Raw genomic sequence first — 20,198 nt, 5'->3', positions numbered from 1 at the left:
GAATGATAGCAATACTGCACATATAAAATCCATCAGACTTGGTAACAGATTAGATACAAGAATTAAGGGAGAGGGAAGAGTTAGGTAAAACGTGAAGTTTTAATATAGGAAACTGGGTGAAGGGTATCAATGACAGAAATAGTGAAGTCACAAGAAGCAGGTTTAGGGACTGTAGGGAGAGGTAATCTTGGTTTGAGACATGGTGAGTTTGGGGTGTCATTGAGACACCCAGGTTGAGCTATTCTGGAGACATCTAGAAGTATGGATCTGGAGCCCTAAAGAAGCAAATTTGGGGTCCTCTATGAAAAAGTGAGAATTGAAGCTGCTGAATAAATGACATTGTCAGAGGCAAGGGTATAAAGAGAGGCAAATATGGAACCTTGGGAAACATTCCTTAATAGGTCAGGAAGAGTATTAGAGAAAGAGAAGATTGGTCAGAGAGGTAGAAGGAAAACCAGGGAAATGCATTGTCTTAGAAGCCAAGGAAGATAACTGTGAATGTGAATAGGATGAATTCCCCTATAAAATCAAAGCAGATAGCAGAGTGGATTAAAAGCCATAATCCTACAATACATTGCTTGCAAGAAACACATTTGAAGCAGAGAGAAACACACAAAGATAAAATATATTTTGCATCAGCTGAAGTAAAAAAAAAAAAAGCAAGGGTAGCAATCCTGATTTCAGATAAAGCAAAAGGAAAACAGAATTCAAGGAAGAAGAATATCCAAAAAGAAGAGATGGTCAATAAAGATGGGATGAGGACCCGACATGACAGCTAGGTGACTTTGGGGTAGTTTCAGCAGGAGAGGGAGAAGAAACCAGATTGCAAGGGGTTGAGGGAAGTGAGGCAGTGTAGACATTAAGCACAGACAACTTATTCCAGAAATTTGATGACAAATGAAAGGAAAACTATGTTATGGTAACTGAATGAAGAATAAATTAAGGGAAAGCTTTTTTAGGATTAGGGAATGTTTGTATAAGCAGATAGGAAGGAACCAGTAGGTTGAAAGAAGGAGGAAGATGCTTGGGAAAGTGTGGTTGATCTCTGGAGCAAGGTTCAAGGAGGAAGCAAGAAGGGATTGAATTGGTGTCAACAAAATAAGGATTCTTCTTCCTTGAAGAGAGCAGAAGGACAGAGTAGGTGTCAATGCTGAGAAGTTTTGAGGCATGTAGAAGAGTTGAGGAAATTCCCATTAGGAAAGGACAAATGTAAGATATACATTGCAGAAAAAAATCAGTGAGACATGGTAATTTGGTATAACTCAGGGGAAGAAGGAAAGAAAAACATCAAAAGCTACTGGAGATAGTTTAAAGATTTAACAAATAGAATAATGCTGGTGTCATTGATAAGAATGGGGAAAGTGAGCATAAGGCTACCCCTTGAAAAGAAAAGTTAGGGAAATATTGAATTTGAGTTAAGCACAAGTTATCAAGTTGAGAGGTTGGAAATGTCCTGGAAATGGTGGGAAATAGGAGTCTCATATGCCTAGAATTCACAAAAGAAGTCAAGGCCTAGAGATATAGATTTGGGGGTCATCACCAAGAAGGTTATGTCTCTCATTGTGTAATGAATGTGGGGGAATTACAAAATTAGTTAGATCTCAAAAACCATACCTAGCATTTGCCAGCAGGCTCACAAGTGTGATTAAACCAGGGCGAGAAGATATAATAAGTTCCATCCACCATCCTTTTAAAAAAGTACATAAACTGGGGTCGCTTGGGGTACAGAAAAGATTGTATGCCAAAGTCCATCATGATCAGAGGATAAATATTCTTTCCAGCCTCAGGAGGAAATATATAATTTAGATTTGTAGAAATTCATCTATCCCTCACTTTAAAAATCAGGAAACTGAGGTAAAGTTCCTTGACCAGGATCAGGTAAGATCATTACTTTAGAGCTGAGAAGGTAGATCTATTTCCTGCTTAGCTGCTCTCTAGTCAGAGACAAGGCTGTGAGAGGAGAGGATTCAGTCAATAAATACTTATTTAGCATCTGCTACAGAGGTTACAGTGGATAGAGTGCTGGGCCAGAAGTTAAGAAGACTCATCTTAATGAGTTCAAATCCAGCCTCAGATACTTACTAGCTATGTGACTTTGGGTGAGTCACTTAACCCTGTTTGCCTCAGTTTCCTCATCTATAAAATGGGCTGGAGAAGAAAATGGCAAACCACTCTGGTATCTTTGCCAAGATGGGGTCACAAAGAGTCAGACATGACTGAAACGAATGAGCAACAACAATGTGCGAAGCACCATGCTGAGAGACCTCAGCCCTTCATCCTGGCCTGTGGACTGTGCCCCTTTGCATTTGTTCATTCTTGTTTTAGGTAAAGGAGATTGAAGGTGGTTATGACCTTGTGAGCTTTGAAAGGTCAGGGAAAGTCAGCCACCAGAGCTGAGTCCAGGAGCTAGAGTCCATCCTCGGATGTGCCAGGAGCCAGACTGTGAGGAGTGAAATCCTACCATAGCGGAGATGAAGGTCCATCCACCTATTGTCCATGGCACATTTGGAAGTAAACCTGTTGGGATGAATGGTCCATAGACTGCATTGAGTCTAAGCACAGAGACTAAGATGGAATGAAAGAAAGCAGGCCCCCAGGCACTAGAGGGGAAAGGTTTGTTCTATTTTTCAGTAAACATCCCTTGGTTGAGAAGGCATTGGAAAGCCTCTGAAGAATCTAATCCAATCTTTTCATTTTCACTTAATAGATGAGTAAACAGAGGCTCAAGGAGAAAAAAGTCCTTTGCCCAAGACCACACAGGTAGTAAATAGCATAAAGCCCAGATCCTCTTTACTCTAGAGTCTAAGGTTCTTTCCATTGTGCTACAATGCAGGGAAGATCTAATCATAATTACTCATTTCTACAATGCTGTAAGGTATACAAAGTCACTTCTTCACAACAATCCCAGTCCCACAAGGCTGGATTGTTATAAGCACTAGCCTTATTTTACCAATGCAGAAACTGAGGTTCGGAGAGGTTGTGACTTGCCTACAATCACACAGCCCTTCAGTAGCAGAGCAGGGGCTCACATGTGGACTCCTACCTCTAAATGGGCTTTTCTCTTCCCTACACCATCTTACCTTTCTAGCCAGGAAGAGAAGTTATTCATGCTTGCTGTAGTAAAGAAGGACTTTTAGTCAGGAGGCTTTGAAAATGACCAACAGAGGGGCACAGTGGATAGGAGTTAGGAGGTCCTGCGTTCAAATCCGATTTCAGACACTTATAACTGAATCACCCTGGGCAAGTCATTTATTCCCAATTGCCTCAAAAAAAAAATGAAAAGAAAAGAAATAACCAATGGAATGTGGAGACCTGAAAAAGCCCTCCAGAGGTATGCCCAGTTCTACAAAGGACCAAGCAGCAAAGAGATGGTGGAATCCTAATTTGAGTGAAGGTAACTCAACAGTGCTAGAGTTGTAGACACTGATCAAATTGACATTGAATCTTGAGGGTGAGTGAATAAAGGGAGAGAAGATAACCAGTGTGGGGAGTCCCCTTCCAGCAGGAAATTCACTAAAGAGATTAGGTAACAAAGCAAAATAAACAAAACCCCAAAAGAAGGATGAGGAGTAGAGGCAGCGTATGAGAAGGTGGGGCTCCAGTGAGAATGACTCAGTCTCTCTGAACTTAGCTTATTGTCATTACAAGCTCAATAACAAAAAGGGAAAACTAAGAACAATCTTCTCCGGCTTAAGAGAATGGCTATGTGCACATGCATGTGAATTTGGGGACTCCAAAGATCTGCCAGTATGGTCCCAGGTGAAGTGTTCCTCTAGCTTTCCTCTCAGCCCTCACTGGGGCTCAGAAAAATCATTTGTGAGCCCTCAGGCAATATTTGAACACTGGGTTCTACTGTCCCTCTCCCCTTACCACCCCCATTTTACTGGCCTCAGGTGCCATTTGTGACTTGATACATCACAAAAGGAATACCTATGTGTCGTGGGGAACAAGACTTCCTGACTTGTATATATGGACATCTGTGTGTGTGCATATATATGTTTTTAAAAGCACAACAAAGGAATGGCTTGTTATGGCCCCTGGTATTGTGGATCAACAGGTGCCTGCTGCTAATGTTTCCCTGTACCTCTTTTCTGAATCACTTTCTTCCTCTGATTTCTAGTGATCTGGCAGCTTTAGGAATGAATCAGTGGAAATAAAATGAAAGTTTTGGTCCTCCATCATGAAGTGAACTTTGGTTCCGGAGCAGAGGGTGTCCAAGGAATCAGTCCAACCAGAATCAGCACATTAGCCACAGATCTCTGTGGTAAGAAAAATGAAAAGAAGCATAATTTGCTTTCTGCCTTCACTTCCCCTCATCTCTCCTTTTCTACTTTATTTGGTGAATTCAGTGGGTTGACTGATGCCCACGCTTTCTCCTCAGGGAAGGACTAGGAGTGAAGGTATCTAATTCCCTCACCCCCTCATTCTCCACCCCAATCCTAAGATGAGTCTGTTTCTTTCCCTCCCCCTCTCTTTGCACCCTTGCCAAACTGTAGCACTTGCTTACATCAGTCATACAAACAAGTCCTTTTGCAAACTCCAAATCACTAGCTAAATTGATTTGACTTGAATGGTTGTTGAGTCCTTTCAGTTGTGTCTGACTTTTTTTTGACCCTATTTGTGGTTTTCTTGGCAAAGATACTTGAGTGTTTTGCCATATCCTTCTCCGGCTCATTTTAAAGATGAAGAAACTGAGGCAAACAGGGTTAAGTGACTTGTCCAGGGCCACACAGTTAATAAGTATCTGAAGCTGGATTTGAATTCATGAAGATGAATCTTCCTAACTTCAGGCCTGGCATTCTGTCTACTGTATCACCCCCTTGAATTCAGTAGGAAAGGAGAAAATCATTGCCTTCGTGTAGCCTTTGTTCAAGGACCAGGTGAGGGTGCATAAAGTGGCTATACATGCAGTTTAGTTTCAACCTATCAGCCTTCCAAGGTCCAGACCAGTTGCTTCTAGCATTGACGTCATCTTCCCTTGCAGAAGAGTAAAGGACCACATGGATGAAGGAGAAAGATTCAAGGACCACCTGAATGAAGGAGAAGGTGTCATCGGGGTCTCATTGCTCTTTTTCTGGCTGAAACACTCTTGAATCGAACAAGGAAAATTGATGAGGACCAAAAGTGCCCAGCTCAAGAGACCATGATAGTTTAGTGGAGGAGGGAGTCACGTGGGAATGGGGCCAGTGATCTTCCCTTGGTTTTTTTGCAAATGTAACATAATATCTTTGAAACCTTAAAAGAACACATGGTAAAATTTTCTTTCAATTCCACTTTCTACAATCAAGCTTGGTAAGATCATTTAAAAATTCACTAGTCAAATTTCTAACATTGGTCATTCAAGCACTCAGATACTTAATGAATGACTACACTATGTAAAGCATGGAACCAGGTGCTGTGGAGAGCGCTGTTTATGACATAGTCCCTGTCTTCTAGGAACTTATAAACTAGTGGAGAAGATGAGACATCTATAGAAATAACCACAATACAAGGAGGGGCAGCCAGGTTAGCAAAATGGATAGAGCACAGGACTTGGATTCAGGAAGATTAATCTTCCTGAGTTCAAATCCAGCCTCAGACGCTTACTAGTTGTGTGACCCTGGGCAAGTCACTTTACCCTGATTGCCTCAGTTTCCTCATCTGTAAAATAAACTGGAGAAGGAAATGGCAAACCACTCCAGTATCTTTGCCAAGAAAACCCTGAAGGGATTCATGAAAAGTCAGTGTCAACCTGGTTTAGCCAGCCTGCCAGTGTAGTTTTGCCAGGGTGTGTCTGGTAACGTGCTGCAACTTCTTGGAGCCACAGGTGAGAGTCATGTGCCAGGTGAATACCAAAAGTGAATGAGCAGCCCTGAAAAGGGCCCCACTGGCCCTCATACCAGAGGCGTTAGTCCTTCTTGTACACCCTATGCATCCCATTCTAGTTGCTATTTTCAACCTGGTAGAATTTCAACTGATGAAGGTAGAGAATGTCGGGGTGGAGATGGGGGAGGTTATTCTAGATGGAAGAAAGAGCAAAGTTATTGATTCCGCAGCTGCCAAGATACTATAGGTAAGGAAAAAGCCAAGCCATAACCAAGGTGTAGTGATTAGAGTGCTACTCCAAAGCACCAACATTTAGAGGATGTTCACAGCATGTAGATTTGACACCTATTTATCAAGAATAATTAAAGAGAGACAACATAGATGAATAAATATAAGGCTAGCCTCAGATCAGAAAGACCTGGGTCCAAGTGTGTTTTCTTGGCCTTTGCATAACCCTAGACAAGTCTCTTAGCCCATCAGTATCTCAGATAACTTTTTTTTTTTTTTGATGAGGCAGTTGGGGTTAAGTGACTTGCCTAGCTAGTCCAATGTCAGGTGTCTGAGGTCGGATTTGAACTCAGGTCCTCCTGACTCCTGGGCCAATGCTTTCTATTCATTACCCCATCTAGCTGCTCCCTACATAATTTCTATTTGCATTGATAAAAACATCTCTTCAACTGTAATTAACTTCTGAAGTCACAGGTCTGCACAAATATAATTTAATGCAAATGCTTCAGTTCCTTTGTCACTACTCTTTTGAGTCCCATGTGAGCTCCGCCCCCAAACATGCCCCTCCTCTGCTCTCTCCTTACTCCTCAAGAGTTGGGCCTTGTCATGTCTCAGGAGATTCCCAGGTCCCCTACCCTTTCTATGGGGGAAGGGTAGGGAGGGTATGATCCTAGGGAAGTCACTTAACTGCCCACACCCTCAGTTTCCTCATCTGGAAAATGGGAATAAAAATAATGCAAGGTTGTCATGAGCTCAAGTCCCCTATCTCCTCTATGGGGTGTGTAGTTTTTCTCTCCCTACAACAGACCTATATACAAGGTCTGATCATCTTCTTAAATGTATCCCCTCTCACCCCTACCCCCACCCCTACCCTCACCCTACCGCTCCACTATGCTGAAAGCCAAAATTGATACTTAACAGCTCCAATGGCAAATAGTTGAGTCTGGTTGGAGCACAGGAGTCATGAAAAGGGCTGAAGAACTTGTGGGAGATTGTGAAGATTTGTGGTACCTTCATTTGGATCTCCAGTTACTTAAGAAAAAGAGACCCTAATTGAGTCTCTTTGTTAAGCTCAGAGAGATTGAGTCATTCAGACTAAAGCCTGACCCTTGAACACCCAGGCCTACCAATATGAACAGGGAGATTGATTCTTAGGAGAGAAAGGGTAATGGCGGGAAAAAATGGGAGAAAAAATTTAACCCCCAAAGTCTAGTTGCTTAATTACTGATTTTCCCCTTCTTCCTTTGCCCAAAAGAATACCCTAAAAATAAAGCAAAGCACAGTCATCTTACTTCCCACCTCCCTCTCCTGTACCCCCAGAAAGACTTTGAAATAAAGAACAGGTTTTACAAAAACAGAACAGGAGACAAGGCGGTCTAGCCATTCCCTCCAACTTAGCCTGACTTGAATTTCAACATTTGTACAGTATGCTTTGCTGGACCCATTCCATATAGACATGAGAATACTCGTCAGATTTTCTCCCAAGTCCTGCCCATTGGTGATATGACCATCAGTTGTTCTGGGATCAGCAGTTACACACACACACACACACACACACACACACACACACACACACACACACACACACACACACACCCACAGACACACAGACACACACACAGACACACACCCACATATACACAGACACAGATACATATACATACACACAGACACACAAACACAGACACACGGATACATACACACATACGTAGATACACAGACACACACAGACACATACACACACGCATATACACAGGCACATACACACACACACACACACACATTCTTCTTACCCCCAACATTATATTTATGTTGACAATCAACAAGTTTTGAGGAATAATAATAGCTAATAACTTTAACATATTTTACATATATTTTTCCTCATTTGATTAACCTTGTGAATTGGGTGTTATTATTATCATCCTCTTAAAAAAATTTATTAAAAAAAGTATTTAAAAATTAATTAAAAAATACTAAATCTATTAAATTAAATCTATCTATTAAAAAAAATAGATAAGAAAACTGAGGCAGAGAGAGTTTAGGTGACTTGCCCAGGGTCACATGCTAGTAAGAATCTAAGATAGGATTTGAACTTGGGCCTTCCCAACTCAAAATCTAGTATGTTATTCTCTACAGAGGCATCAAACTGACTTCCTCCACACGTTCTTCCAAGTGTGGCCAAAACCAGATTAAAATATAATTGGGAAATATTTAGCAAAATAAATAAGAATATAACACAACATAGATAATGTTAATTTATGGTTTTCTAAGTCCATGGGCAGCCTATAGGGATCTGTTTCTACACATACCAGCTTGCTGTCTCAAGGAGCACTGAGGGTCTCAGCTCAAGTCCCCTTTACTTGGAAGATTAGAGTAGGATTATACTAATAATAATGATTGTATCAGTATATAAGTATATATAACTAAGTTTTGCAAAGTATGTTCCAAATATGATCTCATTTTATCCTCACAACAACCCTAAGAGGTAAATGCTATTTTTATTCCCATTTTACAAATGGGGAAAACTAAAGCAGACAGAAATTTAAGCACATCCAGGATCAAACAGTTGAGGCCAGATTTGAACTCAGAGCCCTACACTGTATTACCACCTAGTTATGCTATTGACAGTATACTACAAAATCACTAACATTTCATGAAACCCTATAGTTTCCTGTGTAAGATAAGTTTGTGGTTGGTAGCTGTCTGATAAACACAGCTGCCCCCACCTATGGCATGGATAGGTGTCTGATCTGGGATTGCCTGAGGGAGGGAGGCTTTTGTGGAGAGTAAGATGCCCCTTCACAAGGGCCAGCAGCCAGGGAGAACCCCAGTGACCGAGTGATCTCCCTTCCATTCTCTTATCTCCATGTCTGCATATTGGGGCAGAATTACATGTATCTACCACAGGTAATATCTGCAGTCTAGTGTATGATGAAGGGTTTGGAATAAAAGTCACTTTCCCTGAGCAATCTCCAGGGGATGGTAACAGTTTAGCAGACATAAAGTTGTGCGGTCTTAGAGGTCTCTCAGCCAATCAGGAGTCATATTTCCCTCCAAGTAAGCAGAATTATGGGGCTATCCCTCAGGAAAACCACCCCAGGCTTATGCAGAAATAGGGTTATACCTACAATACCCATTTCAGTTAAAGCCTCTAAATTTTCTAGAGGTTTCCACTTACTATCAATTACTCAGCTTGGTGTTAGGGGCATCAAGAAATAAAAAACACAAAAGGATCTTCAATCCAGACCACTCCCCTCATTTGGTTAGATGTTTGCCCTTGTTCTGGAAGAAGACCATGACATCCAGGAGGTGATGTCGTGACATTCACATGGATTGGATTTAAGTGAGGGAGGGCTTGCAAAGTCACCAGCCTCACTTTCTTCTCCAGAGCCATCTGGGTCCAGTGGACAGATATACATCAGGACAACTAGAGATGACCCCAGGATGCAATGGGGTGACGTTATTTTAGTCAGTCAGTAATGGTTTTGAATATTTTACTTACTATTTTTTATTTGATTAAATAAAAATAATTTCAGCTCAAAATAGTTAAATAATTTGCCTACAGTCACATAGCAAATCATTATTAGAGCCTGTACTAAAATCCTGGATTCCTCATTCTTAATCCACTGCCCTTCCCCTAACCCCATGGTGCCTCTAACCAAAGTCCCCTAAAGGTCAGATTATAACATTTGAGGTTCTGAAAAACTGATTTTGCTCTCTAGGCCTCTTTGAGATCTTAAGGTCAGGGTCACAGATCTAGAACCAGAAGGAACTTGAAGTGAGGAGGGCATCAATTTATGTCTCCCCTCAGAGGCTTGTCAGCTGTGTGACCCTGGGCAAATCACTTAATGCCTGAGAGTTTCATTTTCCTCACCTGTAAAATGAGTGAGTTGACCTAGATGACCTCTAAAGTCCCTTCTAGCTCATAATCTATAACACTATTATTCAAATTAAAGAATACTGTTTATTGTCTGTGTAACTTCGGGCAAGTCACGGGATCATAAACCAAAGCTAGCAGAGGCCATCCAGTCCAACTCTGATTTTACAGATGAAGAAACTGATGCCAAAGGTAGTTAAGTGACTCATCTAAGGTCATAGACAGAACCACCCACCCACCCCCCCCCATCCCTCACTCGAATCTCTAAATTGCTTTGATGGAAAGAAAATAATCCAGGCCTTCTCATGAAACTAGGAGGAGCAACGAGATCTGAAAAAGGAGTGCCAAGTCCTGAGGGCAGCCTGGTCAAAGCTCTTTCTCCTCTCACTGTGGCTCCCAAGGCCCAACAACTCCATCCTGCTTTTGAGACTTGAGTGGATTCTTTGCCCAGGACCCTCTTCCCCTGTTCCTACGCCTTCCTACCCCAGCTGTCTCTAGTAAGTCCTTAAGCCATCCCTTGGGGGGAGTTTAGCCACACTCAGAATAAAGGCCTCTTGTTTTTTGTGTTTTTTTTAAATCATCATTTGCCAGCCTGCTTCTGTGAAAGCCTCAGAGCGAAGCAGCTGCACCAGTCTGGGACAGCATCTTTCTGCTTTCCGCAAGGTTCAAGATGACCCAATAGAAAGACAGGCACCTCAGCTTCACCAGCAATATCACCACCCCGCCCTCCCCAGTTTTCTAAGGACTGCCTAACTTTCCTTTTAGTGGAGGGACTCCAGCAATACACCTGCTCTTTCTCTTTGTACCAGATGTGCAGAGGAAGCACCATCCTCATTCACACACCAAAGACTCTCTACTCACATAAAGTAAAAGCCGTGCTTCGGCTCCTCCACCAATATCAATCCAGGGTCGAATTTGAGGTGTGTGGGTACTGGGGAGGACTTGGGGAAAATAAGGTCAGAAAAAGAAGGACGAATAAGCAGAGAAAAATGTCCTTGGTTTCCCTGCCAGATAAGGGGTCCTTGAGAATAGAAAACATTCTTCCTCCAAAAGACATAGAAGCCTGTCTCTTAGGTCAACCCAACCCTGTGTCTATTAGATCTAGCTCTGAACCAATTCGCTGGTGGTTAGGCATTTGATAAAGTGAGAATTATACTCTGATGTGAGTTATCTAATTGTGTTCTAGCTCAGGGTCGATTGTCCCAGTAATTAGGGGGCAGAGCCATCACTAGGAGGAGAAAACTGGGGCAAGATAATATTTACAAAGCATTTAGCCCAGTGTTTGGCACATATTATTGTGATTCAGTCATGTCCAAATCTCTGTGACTTGACTAAGATACTGGAGTGGTTTGCCATTTCCTCCTCCGGCTCATTTTACAAATGAGGAAACTGAGGCAACCAGGGTTAAGTGACTAGCCCAAGGTCACACAGCTAGTAAGTATCTGAAGCCAGATTTCATCTCATGAAGAGGACTGTTCCTGACTCCAGGCCCCACACTCTACCCACTGTGCCATCTAGCTATGAGGTCAAACTCAAAGAGGGGGCAATTAAACTTTATATAAAGATCCTTGTGGGCTGTATATTAGCTCAGAAAACCATGTATTAACATTCTCTATGTTCTATTTTGGAGAAGGAAATGGCAAACCACTTCAATATCTCTGCCAAGAAAACCCCAAATGGGGTCACAAGGAGTTGGACATGACTGAAATAACTGAACGACAATCAGTGTTCCATTGTATTTTATTTATTTTGCTGAATATTTCCCAATTGCATTTTAATCCAGTTCAGTCCTGCACTTGAGAATGTGGCTGATTTTGAGTTTGACACCTCTGATGTAAAGGATTGATCACCTTCCCTCTGGACCTGAAGTCAGACTGTCCTCTCCATGTGTTCTGCTGCTCTTACCCCTCATCCTCCAGGGATCTTTATCTTAAGTAAAAGATTTTCTAGTTCCAGCTGGGCTGAGGCAGACACTGGAAGCCAGAGGAGATGAAGAAGTTCAGTGGTCCCTACTGGTCAATCAATTAATATTTATAAAGCACCTACTATGTGCTAAGTGCTGGCCATTGTTGTTTGTTCTCCATTCTGGAAGAAAACCATGATGCCAGGAAGGTAAGTGCTGGTCAGGATCAAGACAAAGCCAGTCAGAATGGCAAGGGGGTGGAGAGGGGCCCCTATTCAATGGAGTCTGAACCCTGACTGAGGAACTGGGGCAGACAGTGAAGGCAGCAGGGAAGCCTGCTGGAAGCCTGGGTCCCTAGCTGTCAGCCTGCAGCATGGCTGTTGCTGTGATAACTGTGGTCTTTTCCACTGGGGGCAGTTCAGACCAACCTGCCTGGTTAATAACTTCTCTGAATTTCAAGGGCCTTCGGTCATCTTTGATCAGGCATTCTAACTCTCTGGGGCCTTCAGCAGGTCTATGTCCTCAGGACTGGCAGAGGAGCCCTTGGGCCACACAACAATCCCAGGTTTGGAGGACAGGCCCCAGGCTGGCTCCCTTCTGGGTTACAGAGGCCCTGACAAGGGACAATACAGCTTTCTGTTTCCTCTCACCCTGGCTGCCAACAACTGGTGAGAAATAAAGGAGTCAATAATTTCCCCTCCCCCTCTAACAGCTGAAATTTGGGGTTGGGAGATAGGGTATCAAAAGGTCACTCTTTTAGTTCAAAGCCAAAGAAAATCTCAGTCCAAATCCTAAAATCATCAAGTCTTTGAGAGGCAGTGGAATAGTGGATAGAGTGCTAGGTGTGGAGTGGACAAGCCCTGGGCTCAGCGTCCACCTTGGGCACCTACTGGTTTGTGTGACCCTATGCAAAGCATTTAATTTAGACCTGCACTTGAGGACAGGGTTTCTAGAGACCTTGCACCCCCAGCCCCTTTCTCCAAGTTTCCCTTCTCCAAGTCAATCCACTGAGCTTTGGAACCCCGCCCTGGGGCTAAGCCTTCCTGACTGGTGAATGACCCGTTATATAAATGGCCCCAGATCATGCTTCATGCCCCTTTCATCTGGGCATCAGTTCTGCCTCGATACACGTATGTCTTCTCTTCAATCTTGTTCTGGGAGTAGTAACCATGACAGTGTTACCGTTGCTTTTGGTTTCTTTTTCCTTTAAATTCAATTTTATTTCATTCCAGTTTTAAATTCTCTCACTTTCCTCTCCATATACCTCACCCACTGAGAAAGAAATAAAAATAAAACCTTTGCAAATATGTATGGGCATGCAAGACCAATTTCCACATTAACCATGTTTTAAAAAATAAGAAAAAGTAACAAAAGAAAGAAAATATGCTTTAATCTGCACTTAGTCTATCAGCTCTCTATCTGGATATAGATAGTATGTTTCATCAAGAATCCTTTGGAATTATGGGTAGTCATTGTGCTGATCAGAGTTGCAAGTCTAGGTTGATTATCTTCACAATATTGCTGTTACTACAAAAATTGTTCACCTAATTCTGCTTCCTTTCGCTCTGCATCAGTTCATACAAGTCTTCTCAGGTTTTTCTGAAACCATCCCCATCATTTCTTATAACACAATGGTATTCCATCGCATTCATATACCATAACCTGTTCAGCAGTTCTCCAATTGATGTGCATCCCCTCAGTTTCCATTCCTTCACCACAACAAAAAGAGCTGCTACAAATGTTTTCGTACATGTGGATCCTTTCTTCTTTCATTGATCTCTTTGTGGTAGAGACTTAGTAACAGTTTTTCTGGGTCAAAGGGTATGCACAGTTTAATAGTTTTGGGGCATAGTTCCAATTCAGACTCAGACACTTACTAGTTGTGTGACCCTGGGCAAGTCACTTAACTCTGTTTGCCTCAGCTTCCTCATCTGTCAAATGAGATGAAGAAGGAAATGGCAAATCACTCCAGCATCTTTGCCAAGAAAATCCCAAATGGGGCCACAGAGGGTATGAAATGGCTAAACAACAACAACTTAAGGTCTGCAAAGTGCTTTATATCTATTTGTCTATATCTATTTGTCTCACTACATCCTGGTGATTGTAGCCTAGGCAGTAGACCAGATCAGCCAGGGAGCCTTGGAGTTAAAACAATATAGATCCCTTCCTGATCCCTGAAAAGTTCATGAAGTTCAGACTGTCATCTCACAGTTTTCCAAAGCAAATCCTTGGCTGTCATCTCTGACCTTAGCCCTTGACTAAAGGATGAAGTTGGAGCTGAGGGAAATATTTATTGCTTAAAACTCTCTGGTGCTTAGCAGTATCTGGCACCAAGCAGTGCTTAATAAATGCATATTAATTGATTGTTTCTGTGAAGGAGCAACTCTGATTAAAGCTTTTTTAATTTTTTAATGTGGATTCAAAAGACAATCAAGAGGTCAAGCAGATTGCCATGAGAAAAAGATGTTTTATTGAAGGAGGAACAGGAGGAGCCATACAGAGAATCATCGAATTAGAGATGGGAGAGATCTTAGAGGTTAATCTAGTTCAATTCCCTAATTTTACAGATAAGGAAACTGAGGCCCATGGAAGTCATTTGCCTACCTTCATACAGGTAAAAAGAAGCAAGGCCAGGATTTAAACTCAGATCCTTTACAAATCTTATTTCCTTTCCACTATCCTAGTATAAAAGGTATTCCCAAAGTCTTAGGGAGACATAGGTGGGGAAACTGAGTCTGAGAGGTTTAGTGTCTTGTCTAGGGTCACAAAATTAGTCCACTGCCCAAGCTGAGCTGCTCTTAAGGAAGTCACATGCTAATAAGAGGAGATAACACACAGGGGAAGGGGGTTACAGCTACAAGTCAGAAGGAAGGTTGTCTTAGGGTACAGAGGCAAACTAGATAGTGATAGCTAGCGATAGCTCCTTTAGCGTCATATCGACTGATAAAATCCTATCGGCTTCTGATGTTGACTCACTTGCCAATGCCAAGGATTTTGATGGGAAAAATTATCTTTACTGCAACATTAGTAGCTGTGGCTGCTGAGGAGGTATGGTCTTCAGTGCCCACTCCACAGTTCTTTCTTGGGTAATGTAGGGGCTGGAAAGGTTCAAACAAAGTGGTATTTTTCCTTCAAAGAGGAAGAGATGGTTGGGGATAATGTGTATCAAATAATAAAGATACATTATATCTGTAAAGCATTCATTGCTTACAAAGTATTTTCACATCCATTAATAATGATAATAATAGCTAACATTTATGTTGTGCTTACTACCAGACACTGCGTGAAGTGCTCTGCAATTACAATCTTATTTGATCCTCACAACCTGTAAGACAGATATTGTTATCATCATCCCCATCTTATAGATGAGAAAACTGAGGCAAACAGAGGTTAATCTCCAATATCACTCAACTAGTAAATGCTTGAGGTTGGATTTGAACTCAGATCATCCTGATTCCAGCGTGGTGCTCCATCCATGTCTCTACCTATCTGCCTCGTGACATTACTACTATCGTTAATAACAAAGGATAGAGATTGGACCTGGGATTTCCTGGTTACTCCCACATGAGGTACTGTGTAATTTCTAATCTTAAAGTAGCAGTATCCCCTGACAGTCCCCAAAATCCTTTTAAAGGATCTGTGAGGTCAAAACTATAAATAATAAAAGTAATAATGTTGTAATTATAATATTAATACATTTTAACTTCTAATATGGCAAATATGCTAGACATAAACCACATAAACCAAAACCCTTTGGAGGGAAAGGCCCCCAATAACTGCCCGCAATCATTTTTAAGAATGGAAAGAATCTTGAGACTAAAAAATTTGAAAATGCAGTATCTTAGAGAATTGCCTGGAGCATTGAGAGGGCAAGTGAATGGGCAGGGCCACGCAGCCATCGTTTGTCAGAACTACATACTAAACCAAAGTCTTCTTGGCTCCAAGGTCAGTTCCCTACCCATCAGCCCACTCAGAATCTCCCTAACACAAGCAGCAATAATAATGAGCCCTCTTGCACTGCCAGAAAGCCATCCTTCCAGGGATATTTAAGAGCTGCCCTCTACCCTGCCTGTGACACTTTCCTGCACTTCTCTCAGAGGTAACCGCATCCATGGACTGACCTCACAGAGAATCATGCAAGTGGCAGATCCGTCTGTTCAGAGCTTGGACATTAGCTTGATCCAAGAATGGAACACAGGAGCAAGGAAGTAAAGAAACCTTCTCCTCTCCACATGATTGCATTCCTTATCTAATGCACCAGTGGAGAAATCAGAAGATTATGACATTGAAGTCACATGGAAGTTACAAATATTGTATGTAACTAATGCAGGGCTTTTGCCAGAGGGCTTCTTTGCTAGAGAAAGACTTCATTTTAGTGCCTGTTATAACTGAAATATCACCAAGAGACGGAGACCTGAATGGAGGAAGTACAACACTGGCTGCCCTTGCTAAATCACAATGCTATTTTTTCCATCTCATTTAAAAATCATGCAAAGGTTTCCACTGAAATCTGATTAGTAAATTTCCACTTTTCCTAATGTTAATCAGAACGCCTTTTATTTGTATATTTTTAATAAACCAGTTCAACACTGACTGAAATTCTTTGGAAAAATTTTAAGTGGATTAGAAAATATTGTTTCCAAGTTATTTTTTCTAATGTGCAGAATGAGGATCTTAAAGAGTGACTTCTTATATAAATTTTAGCATCAAAAGCTTACAGTTTTAAAAAATTTAATGACAAAATAGTGGTGGTAGTTTGTCCTTCGTTCTCAAAGGGGACCATGGCATCAGAAAGGTGATGCCATGATTTGCAAGTGAATTTATTTAAGTGTGCAAAGTCACTAGCCTCACTTTCTCCTCTGGAGCCATGTGGGTCCAGTGGACAGATATAGATCAGGACAGCTGGAGATGGCCCCGTAATGTTACAAAATAAGGGATAGAGGAGATGACAAAAATAAATTTGATAATTTCAATTACACAAAATCGAAAAGCTCCTGCACCAATAAAAACTAATGAAAACATCAGAAGAAATCTACAGGAAGGAAATATGAAAGATGGGTATACTAAGATACAGGGCTTAGTGCCCTAAAAGTTTCCATTTAAAAATCTTTCTCAAATCATTATAGCCTCATATAATATCTTATATCTTATATCTTAAGGCATCAATAGCTTATATCTTAAGGCATAATATACATTCATGTTCAAGTTTATTGTTAAGAAGAGTACACATAAATTCTCATTTCTAAAGATCTTGATCATGTCCATTTTTTTTCGGCTGAGTTCTTGATAGATTTGATGAGACTATTGGTTTTATCTTGAAATATGGCTGAGGAAAAGCCTGCACTTGCTAGTGGAATTAACAGCTCTGCCATTTTCTTATTGTTCAATATCCACATTATCTGTGTTATCTTCACCGTAAGATTTCTTTGTAGCAATCTTTTTAAACCACTAATCTATTTTATGAGATCTAATTTAGAGAAAATTAGATAATATAATCTGTAAATCCACTTGACCTGTACATGTAAACTGCCATATGTTGCAATAACTAATAATGGATGAGACCTGGTGCCATCTTGTTTTGTGGAACTCTTACTATTCCCTCAAGATACCTCACATCTTGTATGGGAAATGGGACTGTCTTGACATAGAGATCAAGTAAGACTGCCAATATCAATCCATATATTAAATATTGTTACAGTTTAATTTATTTTTTTAGGTAAAATAGAAATTCTCATATTTTCTTCATGCACTTCAATGTATCATTTACATCTCTTGCTGGTGTTGTTCAGTCATGCCCAACTCTTCATGACCCCATTTGGGGTTTTCTTGGCAAAGATACTGGAGTAGTTTGCCATTTCCTTCTCTAGTTCATTTTATAGGAACTGAGGCAAACAGGGTTAAGTGACTTGACCAAGGCCATACAGCTAGCAAGTGTCTACATCTTCCCTCAAGTGATAAACATCTCCTTACTTTCCAATTCTTTTCCACCACAAATAGAGCTGCTATGAGTAATTTTGCACATGTAGACCTTTTCCTCTTTCTTTGTTGTCTTTGACTACCATTGACCCCATTTTACAGATAAGGAAACTTGACTTAAACTAGGTTACACAGTAGTTTGAATTAGAGCAGGAAGGGATATTAAAGACTGTCTATTCCAACTTTCTCATTTTACAGATAAGGTCCTGAAAGGTTAAGGAACTTACTTAAAACGACAGAGCTAGTGGCTGAATTAGAAATTCATGTCCAGTAGACATCTTAACCTCAACATATCCAAAAACTGAACTTATTATCTTCCACCCTAAACTTTCTTCTGCCTCCTATCTCTGTTGTTACTGTAGAGGGCAACATCTCCTAATCCTTTGGGTTTACACCCTAGGAGTCATCCTGAACTCCTCACTTTCTCTCACTCCCTATATCCAATCTGTTGCCAAGGTCTGCTGATTTCACCTTTGCAACATTTCTTGAGTACGTTCCCTTCTCTCCTCTGACACTGCCACCCCTCTAGTGCCCTCATCACCTCACTCCTGGATTATTGCAATAGCTGCTGGTGGGTCAGCTTGCCTCAAGTCTCCCCATTCCAATGCATCATTCAGCCACTAAAGTAATTTTCCTAAAGCATAGGTCCAATTATGCCACTCTTCTACTCAGTAAACTATCACCCCCAGGATCAAGTATAAAATGCTATGTCTGGAAATCAAAGCCAAACCTAGCCCCTTCTACCTTTCCAGTCTTCTTATACCTTACTCCCTGATTTTTACTCTTCAATTCACTGGCCTCCTGGCTGTCCTATGAAGAAGATACTCCACCTCTTGGCTCTGGGCATTTTCTCTGGCTGTATTTCATGCCTGGCACACTTTTCCTCCTCCACTACAATTACTGACCTCCCTGGTTTCCTTTAAGTCTCAATTGAAATCCCACTTTCTACAGTTTTCCCCAACTTCTTTTACTTCCAGAGCCTTCCTTCTGTTAATTATTTCCTATTTTTCTTGAATATAGATTGCCTTGTATATATTTGTTTGCATTTTGACTCCCTCTATGATTGTAAGCTCCTTGAGGGTAAGAACTATCTTTTGCCTTTTTTGCATCCCCAGTGTTTGGTAGACTACCTGTCATATAGTAGGCACTTAATAAATGTTGACTGACAAATTAGGACTAGGAGCCAACTGTCCTGACACCCAGTCCAAACTATCTTTCTTATGCTTCTCTGCTTTTACTGTAATATTATTATGAATTAATCCCACTATTACTGTTCCTGTCTTAAATCCAAAGCAAGATTCGTAAGAATTTAGAGTTAGAAAGGATCTTAGAACTCATCTAGTCAGTAGCCAACAAGCATCCATTAAATCCTTGCTATATAATAGGTACTGTGTTAAGTTCTGGGATAAAAATATAAGCACAATAGAGTTGGAATGCAGAACTAAGCAGACTACATTCTGTTTTGCTATGTTTTGGTTTCATTTGGTTTTTCTCATGGTTTCTCCCATTTATTTTAATTCTTCTACACAACATGACCACGAAACATAATGTGAAAATGTGTTTATTAAAAATGTATGTGTAGAACTCATATAAGATTGCATGCCCTCATGAGGAAGAAAGGGGAGAAAATTTTAACATTTATGGAAATGATTGTTGAAAACCGAAAGTCTTATTTACCAGTAATTCTCTTGATGGTTCTATGGCATCTCCCTGACTCTCTGGGACCCTGCATGCCTCTCCTAGAATGACTCTTCCCTTCCTTAGCTGAACCCCCTGAACTTAACTCTTTTCCTGCCAAGATTTGCAATATCCTTTAGACTTCTTCCATTTTGTGGGGATTTTTGGACTCCTTGTCTTATATCATACCAGTCATCAATTTGGCATGACAACTAGGGAAGTGCCCTGCTGATTAAAGGTCATTCTTAATAAGATGTTATCAGCGTCAGCCAAGGAGAATGCATCTGCACTGGTCAGATATAGTCCCAATGTCATCTTGGATGATGGAAGAATGTTTGTGATAAATTTACAATTACATTAAACCAAAGCAAGAAAGTAGCACCTTAGCGATCTAGTAGGAAATTACAAATGATTGTGATGAGTAGGAAAATCAAGCACATTTATTTTTAAATGGGTTATAGTTCTAGCTGAACACAGAATAATTTGCAGAAGAATGGAAAAATAACTGTAAAAATACAAAATATGGTCTCCACTAATTGTGTACCTGCTGGAGATAAAGATGTTTTGGAGATTCTCAATGTGGGTCTAATTTTAGAGTAGTGTTGTATTTTTTTAAGTTGTTGGAAAATTATATGAGATATTTCTTTTTATTCCCTGCTCACTTTGAAGAGGGAAGGAACAATCTACCTTGTCAGCCAAGTGATGTGGAGCTGGGAGTGTACCAAAACATTT

General features: G+C 41.0%; 1 long non-coding RNA gene across 1 annotated transcript in view; it reads right to left on the bottom strand.

Annotated features, from left to right (window-relative positions):
* LOC140516117 (uncharacterized) overlaps positions 1-20,198 on the bottom strand; it is a 40,841-nt gene that overhangs the window by 8,544 nt on the left and 12,099 nt on the right. Inside the window, exon 2 of the long non-coding RNA XR_011971294.1 lies at positions 4,085-4,259. This is a non-coding gene — a long non-coding RNA (uncharacterized lncRNA). The remainder of the gene's footprint in view (positions 1-4,084; positions 4,260-20,198) is intronic.

This window comes from Notamacropus eugenii, chromosome 1, assembly GCF_028372415.1.
Source record: "Notamacropus eugenii isolate mMacEug1 chromosome 1, mMacEug1.pri_v2, whole genome shotgun sequence".
Taxonomy (NCBI): Eukaryota; Metazoa; Chordata; class Mammalia; order Diprotodontia; family Macropodidae; genus Notamacropus; species Notamacropus eugenii.
The sequence above is the reverse complement of the archived record's forward strand: the minus strand, read 5'-3'. Positions and strand labels throughout refer to the sequence as shown.